The following is a 17,268-nucleotide window of genomic DNA, read 5'->3' as shown; positions in this document are numbered from 1 at the left end:
CAACTCCGAACCTGTGCCCTTCCATTTTCACAGTACAGCCTGTTCTCCTTACGACACGTAGCCAATCCTTTCACACTGGCGCTGGCTGCGATCTGCGATGTATTTGGGAGACTTCCATCTCCTTCCAGGTTTCTGCTGATCTGTCTTAAATGCAAATGGCTTGGCTGGAAGCAGTTTGTAGTTATCTTTCATGCGAAATCGAACTTGAAACATCAGGGGCTGAAAGCCCAGCTGTAGATGGCAGAGAGATGAAAAGTCCCCTGGCATTGCCCACTCACCCTCCTTTAAGGAAAAGGGATTCACGTTCCTCATTAAACCTACTCTGTGTCAAGGTACCAGCCACTGGGGATGCTATTGCTTAGCTATTGGACTTTTTGCTTTTGTTTTTCTTCTTCCCTGCCATCCCCATCTACCTGGAATGCCACCATCTCATTCTCTGTCCATCTGTTCTGTTCTTTATATAAAAGGACACTTCCTAAATCACTTTCTCCATGAAGTCCTTGCTGAACTCCTTCAGGTGGGTGACCTGCTCCGGGGTACATTGCATTTACCTCCATATGTTGATGCCACCAGATTTGGGTAGCAGGATCAATGTTTTACATCCCTTCTTACCTCAGTGCTTACTGGGGGCCTGGCACAGAGGAGGCATTCCAGTTACACTGAGTGCATGAATAGACTAACACTGTCTTCTGCGAGAGGAGAGGAATGATGGTTCAGTCTCAGATTAGGACCCTAAGGTGCAAAGATTTTAAGGCTATTTATGCTAAGAACTGAGGTGCATCCATGGCTCAACTGTTAAAGAACGTGGCTCCTAGCTGAAAAGTTGGCAGATCAAACCCAACCAGTGGCTCCCCAGGAGAGAGCCTTGGCCACGTGTTCTGGTAAAAATTAGAGTCTTGAAAATCCCATGGGGCAGTTTCACTCTGTCACATGAGGTTGCTATGAGTTGGAATCAACTTGATAGTACACAAAAACAGGCCAAGAACTGGTCACCATGTATCCTCAGGGAGATGTCTTAAGCCATACGGTTGTTACTTGTGGTCTGGTCAGGTCTGACTCACATACAACAGAACAAAACGCTGCCCAGGCCTGCACCATCTTCATAATCGTTGGGATGTTGGAGCTCATTGTTGACATTGCTAGTCCACACAGTGGATATTCATGAACCTCTCTTGACCTTTTGTTCTTGCCACAGTGCATTTTCTTTTCATTCACTTCTTATATTTATACCCAGTTCTCATGACCGGGAATTTTTCATAGTTCTTTCCCAAAGCCTGACTCCTATGTATAATGATTCTTTATGGGGGTGTAAAATAATATTTTATTGTATGAGGGTAAGTATTGCTTCCAGAATTCCATGTTTTTCAAAGTGGGTGATACTGCCCTCCCCTCAAGGGAGCTCACTGAGACGTTCGATGGGGGTGCTGCAGAAGCAGATACCTACACTTTATGCTGAATTATGGGCTATAGTACAAACATTTTTAATTGCCTGAAAAGCAGTGGGTAGTTTTTTTCCCCTTTCTTTCTGGAAATGGGGCAGCCGGCTAAATAAGTTTAGGAACCTGATTCTGTTTCACATATGCATAGATTTATTCCAAACAAAACACATTTAAACATGTCTCTGTGATCCATGGATAACTGCAGGTATGTTATCTCCATACATCAGCTGTCTTAGTGTCGTTAGAAGGAGTCCTGGTTATGACTTGGGCTGCTAACTGAATGAATGGCCAGCAATTCCAAGCCACCAGTCAGTCACTCTGGGAGAAAGATGAGGCTTTCTACTCCCATAAAGAGTTATAATCTCAGAAACCCACAGGGACAGTTCTACTGTATCTTATAGGGCCACTATGAGTCAAAAGTGACTCAATGGCAGTGAGTTTGTGTTTGTTTGAGTCTTGGTAGGGTGCTTTCATAAATAAGGTCAAATCAAGCAGTGACTTCTGAGGGGATTTGGTGGGCTAGTCAAATTCAAGGCAGAGCAGTCAGCTCAGACGATTATGCAGGTGTGTTTTGGGAACCCACAGGGGCAATCTTGACAGATTGTCTTGAAGGACACAAGACAGTCATGAGGACTTATTAGACATCTTTAAAACATAGACAACAGCCAGGAAAGTTACACTGAAGTTGGTTCCCTACCCACTCCGCCAGCACGACAATGTACTTCCATATGTTCAGAGAAGCAAGGGCTATTCTATGAGAATCTCATTGGGAAACTTTGCCTCATCTGCCCTACAGGCCTGATCTTGCCCTTTTAGCCTTCCTTTTGCTCCCCAAACCCAAAGGACACTTCCAAAGTACACCATTTGAGCTCCTTGCTGTCAAAACTGCTGAACTTACAGGGTTGAAGATAGTTCAGAAAAGGCTGTCAAGTGCCACAAAGCCCATCAAGTATGTGTGCCTCCATTCTGTGTGTGACAAATCGAAGAGCATAGAATTCCTTGGGAGACGGGTCAGTGAGATGGACACACCGTCTTCTGAAGTGCCCAGACCTAGATGGAGGATATGTTGAGAAACGACACCTTCTCATTTTGACATTTTTGTTGAATAAAAGTGTTCTAAAGTTTCGCAGCAATACATTTTGACTTACCCTGGCACATTACCATTGAATTGAGAAGCTCCTGATGCAGGTACTGATACTGATGCCGTAAGACTAGCCACGGAATGGAGGAAAACAAGGCTGGAAGGATCACACTTGATGGGCTTCTTGGCATTTGAAAGTCTTTTCTGAACAATCTTCCACGTTCTGTAAGTTCAGAGATGGCACATGCCCAATCAGGCCAATGAAACACAGTTCTGGAAGGAGGTGAGGGACTGTGATAGCCATCTTACCTACTCCTGTAGACAGAGAGTCAGGAGCTACTGGGCACTTCTACAGGGAGAGTGAAGACAAACAAACACTGCCCCTGGCAAGCTGAGACAGGGAGAAATCAAAGCTTGATGCTATCATTTGAGCTTTGGATACAGACAGACCTAGAGCTAGCTGTACTGATGGATCTACAATTGTATTTCAAGAAAATGTCTTTTTGGTTAAACTGAGGTTTTTTGGGTCACTTGTAACCATAGGATTAGTGAGTTAAAAAAAAAATCATGGGTGGAAAGGGGGAACCAATCACAAGGATCTACATATAACCTCTTCCCTGGGGGATGGACAACAGAAAAGTGGGTGAAGGGAGACATCAGACAGTGTAAGGCATGACAAAATATTAATAATTTATAAATTATCAAGGGTTCACGAGGGAGGGGGGCACAGGGAGGAAGGGGGGGGGAAATGAGGGGCTGATACCAAGGGCTCAAGCTGAAAGCAAATGTTTCTAGAATGATTATGGCAACAAATGTACTAATGTGCTTGACACAATGGATGTATGCATGGATTGTGATAAGAGTTGTATAAGCCCCCAATAAAATGATTTTTTAAAAATAACTTGCAGTCTTGGAATTAGTAGTTTATCAATGCACAACTTAGCCCTTTGATAAACATTAGTTTGTTTAATCCTTAAAACAGCCCAACAGGTGTAGGTATTAGCTCCATTTTATACTTTTGAAATGGACTCTTGTTAGTGACTATCAAGGTGACTTTGACTCCTGGGGGTCACATGTATAACAAAATGAAACGGGGCAAGCCGCGCACTATCTGCATGATCATTACTGTGTTGGAATCGCTTACTGCAGACACTGTGTGTTGTGAGTCCTCTCCAATCTAGGGGCTCATCTTCAGCAGTCTATCAGATAATATTCTATTCTAATCTGCAGGATTTTCCTGGCTTGATTTTCACAAGTATATCACTAAGACTTTCTTTCTAGTCTGTCTTAGTCTGAAAGCTCTTGTGAAAACGATCCGCCATGCTGGTTTCTGAAATACCAGTGGCATAGCTCCCAGCACCACAGCCACACGCAACCACAAGGCTGTCAGACCAAGACTTAGAGAAGTGAAATGCTTTCTGCTAGCTAGGAGATGATGGAGTTAGACTCACTACCGTACTGCCATCAAGTGGATGAGGATGGTCCCCTTTGGGTTCTGAGACTTTAAATCTGTGCGGGAGCAGCCAGCCTCATCATTCTCCCAAGCAGTGGCTGGTGGGCTTGACCCACTGACTTTGCATTTAGCAGTGCTTTCTGCACATCACCATCAGGGATGCCATGATGGAGTTAGAAGCAGAAATTCAGATCTTAGCTACTGCACTGTCTCCTGGGTTTGGGAATGTAGTTGGAGAGTGGTAGTGTGTTCCTTTCTTATATTTCTATATCTTTTCAGGCACCTTCAATTTCTCTCCACCCCCTCCTCAACAGCCCGAACCTATCCCATCATTTTGCTATCTCCCATCCCTGGACCATCAAACACCTTGACTTCAAGCACCTCCAGGCAATAAGCTCAGAGAGCCCAAGTGTAGCCATTTTCCTGTCTCTAGCATGGGGCTGGCTGAGGTGACCCCTGATGGTCCTCTGGCCAACTTGCTATGGAAGTCATTGTCCCTGCTTAGGACAATTATTGGCTCCTTCTTCCTTTTCTGGCAAGACTCATTCTCAGAGGCCTCTTTGACTGCACCCAGGGCAACCCAGGCGGGTAGGCACCCCGCTTGGATAAGGCATTTCAGGGCCTCGGCTTTTGTGTGCAGCTGGTTATGTTTGAAACCCTGCCTTTCTCTGACCTCACTTCCTGAATGTGCTGACAGGCTCGTGAGCCAAGCTAAACAGGTTCACAGTGCCAGGCCTGCCGAGGATTCCCCTGCGAGTGCAGCTGGGGAAACAAAATTTCTCCAGCCTGCAGAGGACCTGCCGGCCCTTATATGACCAAGAAGCAGGCCCCCAGGGATCCCATTGAATTTTAATGGGAAACGTTTCCATTTCAGCTAAGGTAGTGTGTATAGATGGGAGAGGAGAGAGATGGTGTGTGTGTGTGTGTGTGTGTGTGTGTGTGTGTGTGTGTGTGTGTGTGTAAGGAATGGGGATTCCCAATCATTGCTTTTGAAGTGACCCAGTCTTTGGTGGAAACTGACTGATTACTGTTTGCCTGGTATACACAGGTGCTTGACATATGTGTCCCTGGGTGGTGCACAGCAACTCCCTAAAGGTTGCTGGTTTGAATCCATCCAGCAGCCCCAGGAAGAAAGGTTTGATGATCCAATCCCATCAACATTACAGCCAGGAAAACCCTATTGAGCAGTTCTACTCAGTAACACACGAGGTCTACAGAGTAAGAATCAACTGGAGCAGGATGGATTTGCTTTGTGTTGTCTATGGGGTCCCCGTGTTACCCTTCTATGCCAGCTGTGGTTGGCTTCACCTTATCAAGGGGTGCATAGAGGCTTAGCGATACCAAGAGACTTGCTCCATGCTCCACAGCTACATGCAGCAGAGCTGAGATATAACCCCGGGGCACCACCTCCAGCATCAGTGCACTTGCTCTAGCTCAGAGGACTAGAGTGTGGTTTGACGGGTAGTGAGGAATAGAAGCAAAGGCCCTGATTTTATCCCCCTCACTGCCATCGAGTTGATTCTGACTCATAGCCATCCTATAAGACAGGGTAGAACTACCCCTGTGAGTTTCTGAGACTGTAACTCTTTGCGGGAGTAGAAAGCCCCATCTTCCTCTCAAGCAGCAGCTGATGGTTTTGAACTGCTGACCTAGCGATTAGCAACCCAACTCATGTAGCCAGTATGACACCAGGGCTTCTTGATCCGGTGTTACTTTTCTTCTCTGAACTTCAGTGCCTGCACACACAAAATAGGAAGACACACGCTTGAGTGGTAAGCATGTCATGAGGCTCAACTGACACATCACATTATGGGGCAGCACAGTTCAGGAGAAGGCCACTTGCAGACAGTGCAAGCTCTTTGGGGTCAGAGAGTCCTGGATTCAACTTGCGTTCCAATGGTTCTATGATCTTGATCAAGGTTTAAGCCTTGATTTCCTTATCTGGATAATACAATCCTGATGTTTGCCTCATAAATTCTAGCCCAGTTCCCAGTAGCTAGAAGAAGCAGAACAGATGCTATCTAATATGGAAATCATGCTTGTGTCCAGTTTTATTATGCTAATGGTTAGCACTGTTGGTTCCTACTGAATTAGTTAGGATAGGGTGGGCAGTGCTGGAGTTTCTAGGTGGTGCAAATGGTTCACTTATAGGCTGCTGCCCCCAAAGCCCGAGTTTGAGTTCACCTGATAAGCTGAGAAGTGCAGCCATCGAAAACCATTCAGAGGACAGCTCACCTCTGACGCACAGGTCACCATGAGTCAGAATCAATCACTGGTGACTGGTTTGTTTAGGTAATGGCACCAGAAGACAAACACATCCATCTTGGAAGAAGTAAGTACAGCCAGAATGCTCCTTAGAATCTTGGATGGCAAGACTTCATCTCATGTACTGTGGACATGCCATCAGGAGAGACCAGTCCCTGGAAAAAAGGACAACATGCTTGGTAAAATGGAGGGGCAGTGGGAAAGAGGGAGACCCTCAATACGATGGATTGCCACATCGGCTATACCCCGGGCTAAGACATAACAATATGAGGATGCTGCAGGGCCGGAAGTGGTTTTGTTCAGTTGTACGTAGGGTACCAATGAGTCAGAACTGATTGGACAGCACTTAACAACAACCAAAACAAACAACTCTCAAACTTGAGTGTCTTGAAACAACAGAGATTTAATTCTTGCTTCTGCTCAAAGTCCATTATAGCCATGATGGAGAGAGGGCTTGGATTTGTGTCACTATCATTTAGGGACCCAGGGGGCTGGGCACCCCATCTCTAGTCTTCCTCAATTGCTAAGGCAGTGAGAAGGGGGCATGTTTGATCTCTCTAACTTTAAGGCTGACACCTGGATGTGCTATATGCCACTGCTGCTCACAGTGCGTTGGCTGACAGACACATGGCAAGTCCCCACTCAACTGCATGGAATCAGGGGAGTACAATCCTACTTCTTGTCTAAGAGAAGAACTGGAAATATTTGGTGTAGGGTACAAATGACCATTCCACTCTTCTAAGAGCCCTCTTCCTTCTCTATATCTTTCATACTATCAGAGCCTGGATTTTTATCTATTTTTAAGATCTACTTTCTTGCATTCATCTTCCCACATGCTTAGAAAATGTTGATCCTACGTAGAAATTGTGATTTTAGGTCAATCTTGGTGATCTCATGTTGCTCGCTGGCAAGAAGTCTGGGTATAAATATGTGACTTGCTCCTGTCCAATGCGTCTCAAGGGTTTGGAGGAAAAGATGGAAAGCACCTGGGCCCATAATGACATCATGGAGCCAGTGTATCGGCCACCACTGGGTCTTTTTTATGTCTAGGTGCTGTGTTTGAATCGTGTCTTTTCTTATTGGCTCCCATATAAATGCTACTGGAGCGAGCGATGATATAACAGCCATGAGCTCACTCATCTTCTCCCTCACTTTTAGATAGAGTCAAGCGAAGTACCTCCCCTAAGCATGAACCAAGAATGAAGCAAATGTATTCTGGAAAGGATCAGTCAATGCCAGAAAGCAATAGACAGACAGTCCTGAGGAGATTTGAGAAATGTCTACATTCTGTCCAGGTGACCAAGCAAAAGTTATAATCAAAGAAGGCAGTAACCTCATCAATGATTTGGTAACCAGATTTCCTGAAGCAAAAAAGAAGCAATAGTCAGATGGTTGTGTGTGTGTGAAAATATGTGCTACCCTGCATACACCCGTTATACACTTTTTACATATGTAGTTTCCACACGGGCAATGACAAAGGCTACATATGTGTCAATAGAACAACAAAAGTGACCTATGTGTCACCATTCCCACGATTTATACCAATATTGTGTCACTACCATTCACTTAGACTCTGCCCCTTATAGTGACATCTGTACATTAAGTTTATTGTTATCAATTTTATATCCTATAAATAATTCTTTAAAAGAGCACACCACTTAAGATAAATATTCTTTATTACTTGAAATACACTGTTAAAAAATGACTTCACAGGATAATATTAGTTCAAGGTTGAAAAATTGTTTCCAGGCAATAGATTTGGAGATTTGCCTGGTCTCAAAGGATCCAGTAAGTCTGGTTTCCATGACCATTTAAAGTTGTATTCCACATTTCCCTCCTTTTGATCAGGATTCATCTATTGGATCCTTGACTAAAATTGTCAGCAATGGGCATGCATCATTTCATCTGGTCTTGTGCCAAAGGAGAAGGTTGTTCAAGGAGTCTGGTAGAACTGTAACTCACTTCCTTCTTTGATTCTTGGGTCGTCTTCTTCCTCTCTTGTTCCAAGCAAATGGATACCAAATATTGTATCTTGAATGGCTGCTCCTACAGGCACTGTTATTATTGTTATTTTTAAATGGGGTGTACATAAGGGTAGGCACCCTGGTTGCACAGAAAATTTGGATAATAAGAAATGGTTAGCCCCACTATGAGACACGACATCCCTCATTGACCCATAGCCCTACAGGGGACAACACCAGAGAAACAGTGTGGGAATTGCACATGATCTGATCCTGCCACTTAGAGGCAAAACACTAAGGGGGTGCAACAGAACAGCGAGGGAACAGAGCTGCAAGGTCCCCAGGGAATGCCGAAAGTGGACTTTGGGCCAGGGCTTGGTGCCCCAACAGACTGGACTGGAAAACACTCCTAAAGGCCAACAAATAGTCCTTGAACTAACTACGAACTTTTCTTTCTTGTTGTGTTTTTTTTTTGTCATTGGTTTGTTGTTGTTGTTGTTTTGTTGTATATTGTTGCTTGGTTTTGCTCTGTCTTGTTTTTTGCATGTTATTATCTCCACAGGTCTGTCTATATAAGATAGGCCAGATGAACAATCTGGAGGAGAAAACAACAGTACCGACAGTTCCGGGGAGACATGGGAAAGGGCTAGGTTGGAGGAAAGGTAGTGGTGTTAACAAACCCAGGGACGAGGGAACAAGTGATCCAAATAGGTGGTGAAGAGGGTGTAGGAGGCCTGGTAGGGCATGATTAAGGGTAATGTAACCAAGAGAAATTACTGAAATGCAAATGAAGACTGAGCATGATGGTGGGACAAGAGGAAAGTCAAAGGAAATAGAGGAAAGAGCTAGGAGGCAAAGGGCATTTATAGAGGTCTAAATACAGGCAGGTACATATGCAAATATATTTATATATGAGGATGGGGAAATAGATCTATGTGCATAGATTTATAGGTTTAGTATTAAGGTAGCTGAAGGACATTGGGTCTCCACTCAAGTACTCCCTCAATGCAAGAATACTTTCTTCTATTAAATTGGCATTCTATGATGCTCACCTTCCTGACACAATCGCTGAAAACAAAGAGGGTGAATAAGAAAATGTGGTGAAGAAAGCTGATGGTGCCAGGCTATCAAAAGATATAGCATCTGGGGTCTTAAAGGCTTGAAAGTAAGCAAGTGGCCATCTAGCTGAGAAGCAACAAAGCCCACATGGACAAAGCACACCAGCTTGTGTAATCACAGGTGCCAAAGGGATCAGTTATCAGGTATCAAAGAACAAAAAAATCATATAATTGTGTGCTCACCTCCTTGATACGATCGCTGAAGACAAATGGGTGCATAAGCAAATGTGGCAAAGAAAGCTGATGGTGCCAGGCTATCAAAAGGTATAGCATCTGGGGTCTTAAAGGCTTGAAGGTAAACAAGTGGCCATCTAGTTCAGAAGCAACAAAGCCCACATGGAAGAAGCACATCAGCCTGTGAGATCATGAGGTGTCTAAGGGATCAGGTATCAGGCATCAAAGAACAAAAAATCATATCATTGTGAATGAGGGGGACTGTGGAATGGAGACCCAAAGCCCATTTGTAGGCCACTGGACATCCCCTTACAGAAGGGTCTTGGGGAGGAGACGAGCCAGTCAGGGTGCGATTTAGCAATGATGAAAAATACAACTTTCCTCTGGTTCCTAAATGCTTCCTCCACCCCCTCCCACTATTATGATCCCAATTCTACCTTACAAATATGGCTAAACCAGAGGATGTACACTGGTACAGATAAGAACTAGAAACACAGGGAATCCAGGGCAGATGATCCCTTCAGGACCAGTGGTGTGAGTGGAGGGAGGGTGGTCGGACAGTGGGTTGGAAAGGGGGAACCGATTACAAGGATCTACATATAACTTCCTCTCTGGAGGACGGACAACAGAAAAGTGGGTGAAGGGAGACATCATACAGGGTAAGATATGACAAAACAATAATTTATAAATTATCAAGGGTTCATGAGGGAGGTGGGAGCAGGGAGGGAGAGGGAAAAATGAGAGGCTAATGCCAGGGGCTTAGGTGGAGAGCAAATGTTTTGAGAATGATGAGGGCAATGAATGTAAAATGTTCTTTACACAATTGATGTACGTATGGATTGTGATAAGAGTTGTATGAGTGCCTAATAAAACGATATAAAAAACAAAACAAAACAAAAAAGTAATGGTTAGCGCTTCTCAGTCCAGAGTCTATAGTAGGGCAAGAAGAATTCATTAGCATGATCATAGCATGAACCATCCCTGGATATTATCTAATTACCTTTGACCAGATGCTGAGCACATCAACAATTCTGATAACCAATCCAGGTCCTCAAGTACCTTTGTATGGAAATGGGGGGATGAATTGGGTGTAAGAACCAGGGACACCAGGACATTTGGTTCATGGAGTAACATAGGAGAAGAGTATGGTTCCTCCTAAGGACCTAATTTTGGCCCCACAAGCTACTAGATGAGTGGCATTGAGAAGCCCATTGAAATCCATGGGAAGACCCAGCTCTTGTTCCAATGAAAGGTGGCTGCTGACCATGAAGATTCCTGAGTGCAGTAGTGACAGTAAAGGTAGATAGGAGAGGTGAAAGCACTTCGTCAAATGTAAGAATTTTAACTGGTTAGTACAAATCTCGCCACTCATTTTCCTTTTTGCTTACTCCACCCCAGATTTTCTTTGAACTCCTAAGCCACACCCACATCTCTTTCATTTCAGGGTTTTCTCGCAGCTGACCGTTCTTCTGGAAGGCTCTCCCACAACTCATTGACTCTGATGCACTCTCAGTCATTTCGTAAGTCTCAGTTCCTGTATTTCTTCAGAAAGGTCTTCTTTGTCCCCAATCCAATTTAACGAATTGTTCTTTTTTTTTCTTTGAAATACTTAATTCTTCATTGCACTTGTCAAAACGTATAAACTCACTGCCATTGAGTTGATGCTGACTCATAGTTACTCTAAAATACAGGGTAGAATTGTCCCTGTGGGTTTCCAAGATGAGAAACCTTTACAGGAGATGAAAGCCTCATCTTGCTCCCTCAGAGATGGCAGATGGGCTTCAAACTACTGACCTTGCAGTTAGCAGCCAGACTTTGCAGTTAGCAGCCTAATGCATTACCACTGGGCCACCAAGGCTACTTTAGGACAAAGTGTATAAGTTACACGGGGTTCTCTAGGGAGATAAAACCAGATTGCTGATAATTTTATATGTTTTTTTTATAAAGATAGATATATATAACACAAGAAATGAACTGTTAAATTATAAACAGATAGATAGATATATAACACAAGAAATGAACAGTTAAATTATAAAACAGTACGAATAGCTCAGTGCAACTCACTCCCGTGAGAGAGTTGTGAGACACTAGCAGTCCTTCAAGTCTTGAGGGCCGTCCGGTAGTCCTCTGTAGAGAGAGAGAGCTATGCTATCCCAGCACAGGCAGGTCACCCACTGTCAGCCAGGTCACCAACTGTCAGTCCTCAGCTCCAGAGATGTAAATTTCAATCGTGTGGTCTTAAAGGGACCTCAGCTTACTCGACACAGTCCACAGGCTAGGCGTCCCACAGGTAGTGTAGCCTGTAAATTGAGGCACAGAACAAGCAAGGCAGCCGCACACTGGTCTGATGATCAAAGAGCGAGAGACAAGAAAGGAGAGGCTCACCGAGCCATTTATCTCTCCGCCCTTCAATTCATCCCACTTGTGTTTATCGGCCAGGCTGGCACAATAAACTAACTATCTCAGTGTATAATCATACAATTATTTGTGTCTCCTTGTTTACTGTCTCTTGTTATTAGTTGCTGTCAAGCCAACCCCCTCCCCCCACCCAAACACACTGCAATCTCATGCACAATAGAATAAGATATGCAAACTTCCACTGGCAGATGGGTGGTGGCTTTGCATGAGGTGCTTCGGCCTAGAATCAGACCCGGGTTTCCTATGTGGAACGTGGGAATTTTGCCATGGAACCCCCAAGGTCCCCACCTATTTCTCACTAGATGTTGGATGCCATGAGGACTGCCATCTGGACACTCTCCATTATGTTCTCTAGTGTCTGACTCAAAACTCACCACCATTGAATCAAAGCTGACTCATTGAGACCTGAGACTATGACTATTTACTGTTTATGACAAAAGAAAACTGACACAAAGGAAGAATTCAATCTTACCTGCTGAACAAAATTGAGTTCTATGCATATAAGGGGTTATAATTTAATTTTCCCATTATAACTTAATATGTAGTTTAGGTCATTGAGTCCCACTCAGCTTAATCCATTCTGGATGACCTGCTACAATCCGGTGTGAGTCCTCTTTCTGGGAGGCCTGGCTTAGGTACTAGTAGGTCTCCTTCTTGAACATCTGTTTATTTGAGCAAACTGACACTGAGAAGGTGGCATCTGGCTCACTTTGTAAGCTGACGTTTATTCCGAATGTCAAATCAACCTGGTGGAGAGGAAAGCCTGAGTGTGGGACAGGTAGCACAGGTGAACATTGAGTTCCCCAATATCATTGTTAGGGCCCAACTTGGCAGGAAGTTGCTTATCAAGAAGTATGGAATGCTGTGGCTTGACCAAGTTACCTTCCTTCCATTTCTCCCCCAATCTAAGACTACTATAAATGTTACCCAGCTCATTGCCACTGAGCCCCTCTGGACCGATAGTGACCACATATAGTGTTTCTGAGACTGTACATCTTTGCGGAAGAAGACAGCCTCATCTTTCTCCTGTGTCAATGCCAAAGACATTCTAAAGTAAGTGAAAATCCCTTCTCTGGGATTTCTCTCCTTACACACTCTCCTCACCACCAGCCACCCCCCACTCCCACCCCCACCCAAACTGATGCCAGCACAAGACTGTGTATATTTCTATTCTGTTTCAAATCCTTCCATAATTTCCTATTATCTCTAGAACAACAACCAAACTCTTATCATGCAATAGAGGTTCCTTCGAATCTTGACCCTTTAAAATTTTTCCTGATTCATTTCCTTCCAATTTTCCTTTTACACCTTAATTTCTAGGTGCTTTACACAGCTTCCAAAACCAAACTATTGACATCGAGTCAATTACGACTCATGGTGACCCTGTAGGAGAGGTTAGAAATGCCCTTGTGGGTTCCAAGACTAACTCTTTACAGATATGAAAAGCCTTATCATTTTCCCTCAGAACTGCTGGTGGTTTTGAACTGCTGACCTTTTGGTTCACAGTTCAACGCTTTAAGCACTACACCACCAGACTCCTCTTAAGCAGCTTACCTGTCCCTAAACATACCACGCTTTCTCGTGCTTCTCTGCTTTTCTTTGCACACAGTTCTTCTCACTTACTCTTCTGGCCAGGCGAGTCTCACTGGATTAGCGCAGTGTCATCTTTCCTGATGTGGCCTTAGACCAGTTTCGGCTTATCTCTGTACTCAACAGTTTCCTTGACAATCGGGGATTGTGTTCTGCTCACCACTGAAGCCCCACAATGTAGCCTAACTAAACAAAACAACAGAAAAGACCCATCGCTCTTGCGTCAACTTGGACTCATGGGTAGGTGAGAGGACAACTGTACGCCACAAGGTTTTCAATGACTAATGTTTCAGAAGTAGATCACCAGGCCTCTCCTCCTAGTCAGCTTGGGGTCGCTTCCAACAGCCAATCTTTCAGTTAGCAGCTGAGCCCATTTGCGATTTGACACAGTCTAGCACAGGGGCTTTAAAGACAGTCCAGCGGAATGCCCTTCTCTGGCGTGTCTAAGGGGAGGCACTACCTAGTCTAAAATAAATAAGTAGGGCTATATTCCAGGGGCCTTTGCAGCATAATGGATTGCACGTTGGGCTGCTGACTTGAAGGTCAGCAGTTCAACCCCGCTAGCCACTCCAAGAGTGATAGATGGAGCTTTCTGCATCCGTAATGATTTATGAGCTCACAAACCTATAAGGGCAGTTCTACTTGGTCCTTGTAGGGTCACTGTAAGACACAACTCCATGGCAGTGAATGTGCGCAGGTGACATTCTTGAAAGATATTGACACGACCCATGGGGAGGTGGGGGGTGAAGTCAGGGCAGGGCAGACTAGAAGGCAGTGATTAGTCCTTTGGTCCATCTGATGCCCAGCCTCTCTAACATTGAGAGGAACAGAGATTAGCCTGATCCTTGTCTCTGTCAAGCAAACTTTGGATACTGACTTCTGGCTCCCTGAAATAAGTCTATGTTTGCAAAGAGAAAGTCCCCTGTGCCATTAGTAGTGGTAGTGCTGGTTGTTTTTAATAAAGCCACATCTGGTATTGTTTTTTGTGCCTGCTTAATGGTACACATATTATCCTTCCTTGTCTCCTCCCTCCAAGCCCAATGCTTCAGGCAGAACAGTGTGATATAAGAAGACAACCATTTGCATTAATGGAAGAGAGAAGCGAGGTTGTGTGTGACTGCAGGAAGCATGACTTTGGTAACACCTAATTCCTGGTAGTGGAGAGGTAACTAGTTAGACTCTCATCTGCATGGTTGGCAGTTTGAAATAACCAGCAGCTCCAAGGGAGAAAGACCGGGCTTTCTAGTCCCGTGAACAGTTACAGCCTCAGAAGTCTCCCATCCATCTGGAGTTGTACAAGTCAAAAGAGATGAAGCATATCTCACAAGAAGAAATTAAGACCTTGGGTTATTTTAAGGAGGGTGTAAGCTCAATTGTTCACTTAGTTCCCAAGCATCTACCTTTATGAACCATGTGTCAAGCAGTGTACTAGGTGTCTGGTGATATATAGATGAGTAGGATAGGGTTCTGGATAGGAGACATCACTATAATACATTTCAGTAAGTACTGTCAGAAAAGTTTAACCAAAAATGTATGGATGCTTCAAGCCCCCTAGTCAATTCTGACTCATAGTGAAGCGATAGGACAGAGTAGGACTGCCTGTGTGGCTTTCTGAGACTGTAACTCTTTACAGGCGTAGACAGCCTCATCATTCTCCTGCACAGTGGCTGGTGGTTTTGAACCACTGACTTTGAGGTTTGCAACCCAACTTGTAACCCACTATGCCACAGGGATCTTCAGTGGGGGTTTATGAAAATTGGATTCAGCAAGGAAAGCTTTCAATAGAAGGTAAATCTTGGGCAAAGCCCTATGCCCTGAAGAATCAGTAGAATGAATCAATTGAACCAGAAGGAATATTTCAGACAGAGGGATGAGCAAACCCAAATGCATAGGGGAGTGGCATGAAATTCAAATTTCTGATAGTAGGTGTTTATCCATTCAACTCAGGGCTTATTAGCTTTGGGCTTTGAGTCGTGGAGCACTGTAAGAACCAAATAAAAGCTAATGGTCTCTTCTCCCAGGAAAGTGCACACACTCAGGCACACATTGTGTAAACAATTGCATGAAGTTCATGAACCCTCTCAGACAATGGACACAGAACATTAAGAATTCCTGATTGCATTATTTATTAAATATCTTTTATTTTCTATGACTCTTTAAAATATATAATCCTTTCATTGGGAGGTCTTACAGTATATATCTTTCTAGCTTGAGAAATTGAGAGGATTTATGATTTTATTGGCAAAGGCTTCGTCCTCTCCAACTATCAGTGTTACCCAAAGAAGAACTCATTCAATGCCTATAATAAAATTAACCATTGAATAGAAGTTATTTACTAATTTCTGTCACCAAAGTTTTCAGGCTATTCATTAATTTCCTCTACTACAATTATTCCTCCCTGTTCCTCTTCCCCCACTACTCTGGCCAGAGAATGGTCAAAATTTCAGAGATATGCATTTAGAGGGTTAGTTGAAACTACCAAATATGGGGAAAGCCTGAGTTTCAAAACTGTTCCCTGCCCCCCTTTTCTCTAATTTTTAAACACTTGGGACTAAAGCAAACTGGGGAGGGGTGTGGCTTTTCTGTACTGCGGTGTTGTCTGGGCTTAGTCTACTTTTGCAGGTAATTAATTCCCCAGCCTGCTTATTTTTTCTAGTTGGCTCTTGTTTAGCTTACACAGAGCCCCACCCCAAAGTGCTTTATTGTCCCTCTGCTAACTATTCCTACATATGGTCAAAATCAACGCACCTTCCGGGTTGCTGACATCGGCAAATTCACTGTTTGGCAAACTCGATTGCTTCCAGTAACCCTTTGTGAAAGAAGTGTTATTACAGTGGGGTATATCTGAGAGCTAACTGCACCATGTCCAATCTCCTTGACTCCTGGATGTATTCCTAAGGAGAAACTCTTTGTCTATTAGGATTTGCAGCCACAGGCAGAGAGATATTATTATTGCTCCCAGACCTGTTGGGTTGTAGAACACTGCTAACGAGCAACAGCCCTGCCTCAATTAGTGGTTTGTGAAATATTCCTGGATATCAAATTGCTTTTGCTGCCTGATAATCATACTGGCTCTTGGGATGAAAAACAAGCAAGCAAAAATCGTTCCCTTGTTGAGGGCTGCCTTACTGATCTTCGAAGTTCTTATCTGTCGTCAGAATTTGCTTGCGATGTCCCCAGAGCTGAGGTTTGATTGACTTACGTATTCATTGTATGGATGTTCATGTTTTCTCTGGCCAATCTTTCCCATAGCATCCAGTTTGCCCTCTCTTGAGACTGATTCTATATTAATTATTTAAACAGGCATTGATTATTTTAGAAACAACTTAAGAACTATAAAAGGATCCAAATGGTAAACTGAAACTGCTATACTAGTATTTTCCCTAGGCATAGGTATTTATTTCAAAAAAGATTTTATATAACATGTCTATAGTATTGTGGCTTACGGGACTGATGAAATTGAGGTTTCATCCAGGTAATTTGTGATTACAACTTCTGGGTGAACTTCCTAAAGTCTTTGCTTCTTAATTACTAATTTTAAATTGTAGTCACGTCAATGCCGGCAACTGAAAACAAACAAACAAACAAGAAAACCCCAACACTTCAGTATATAGACAGCCCCTGGTTAGGAACTTCAGATGTAGGCCAATTCCTGCTTGCCCTTTAATGTCATGTAAATTTGCCCTCACTTTGAAATGATTGGACTAACCTCTCTCTGCTTGTCACAAATGCTTCATCACAATCACCTTAACTTGCTGTGTGCAGCTTT

The sequence above is a fragment of the Echinops telfairi genome, unplaced genomic scaffold (genome assembly GCF_000313985.2).
Source record: "Echinops telfairi isolate 266 unplaced genomic scaffold, ASM31398v2 ScPeMD7_443;HRSCAF=831, whole genome shotgun sequence".
Taxonomy (NCBI): Eukaryota; Metazoa; Chordata; class Mammalia; order Afrosoricida; family Tenrecidae; genus Echinops; species Echinops telfairi.
The sequence above is the reverse complement of the archived record's forward strand: the minus strand, read 5'-3'. Positions refer to the sequence as shown.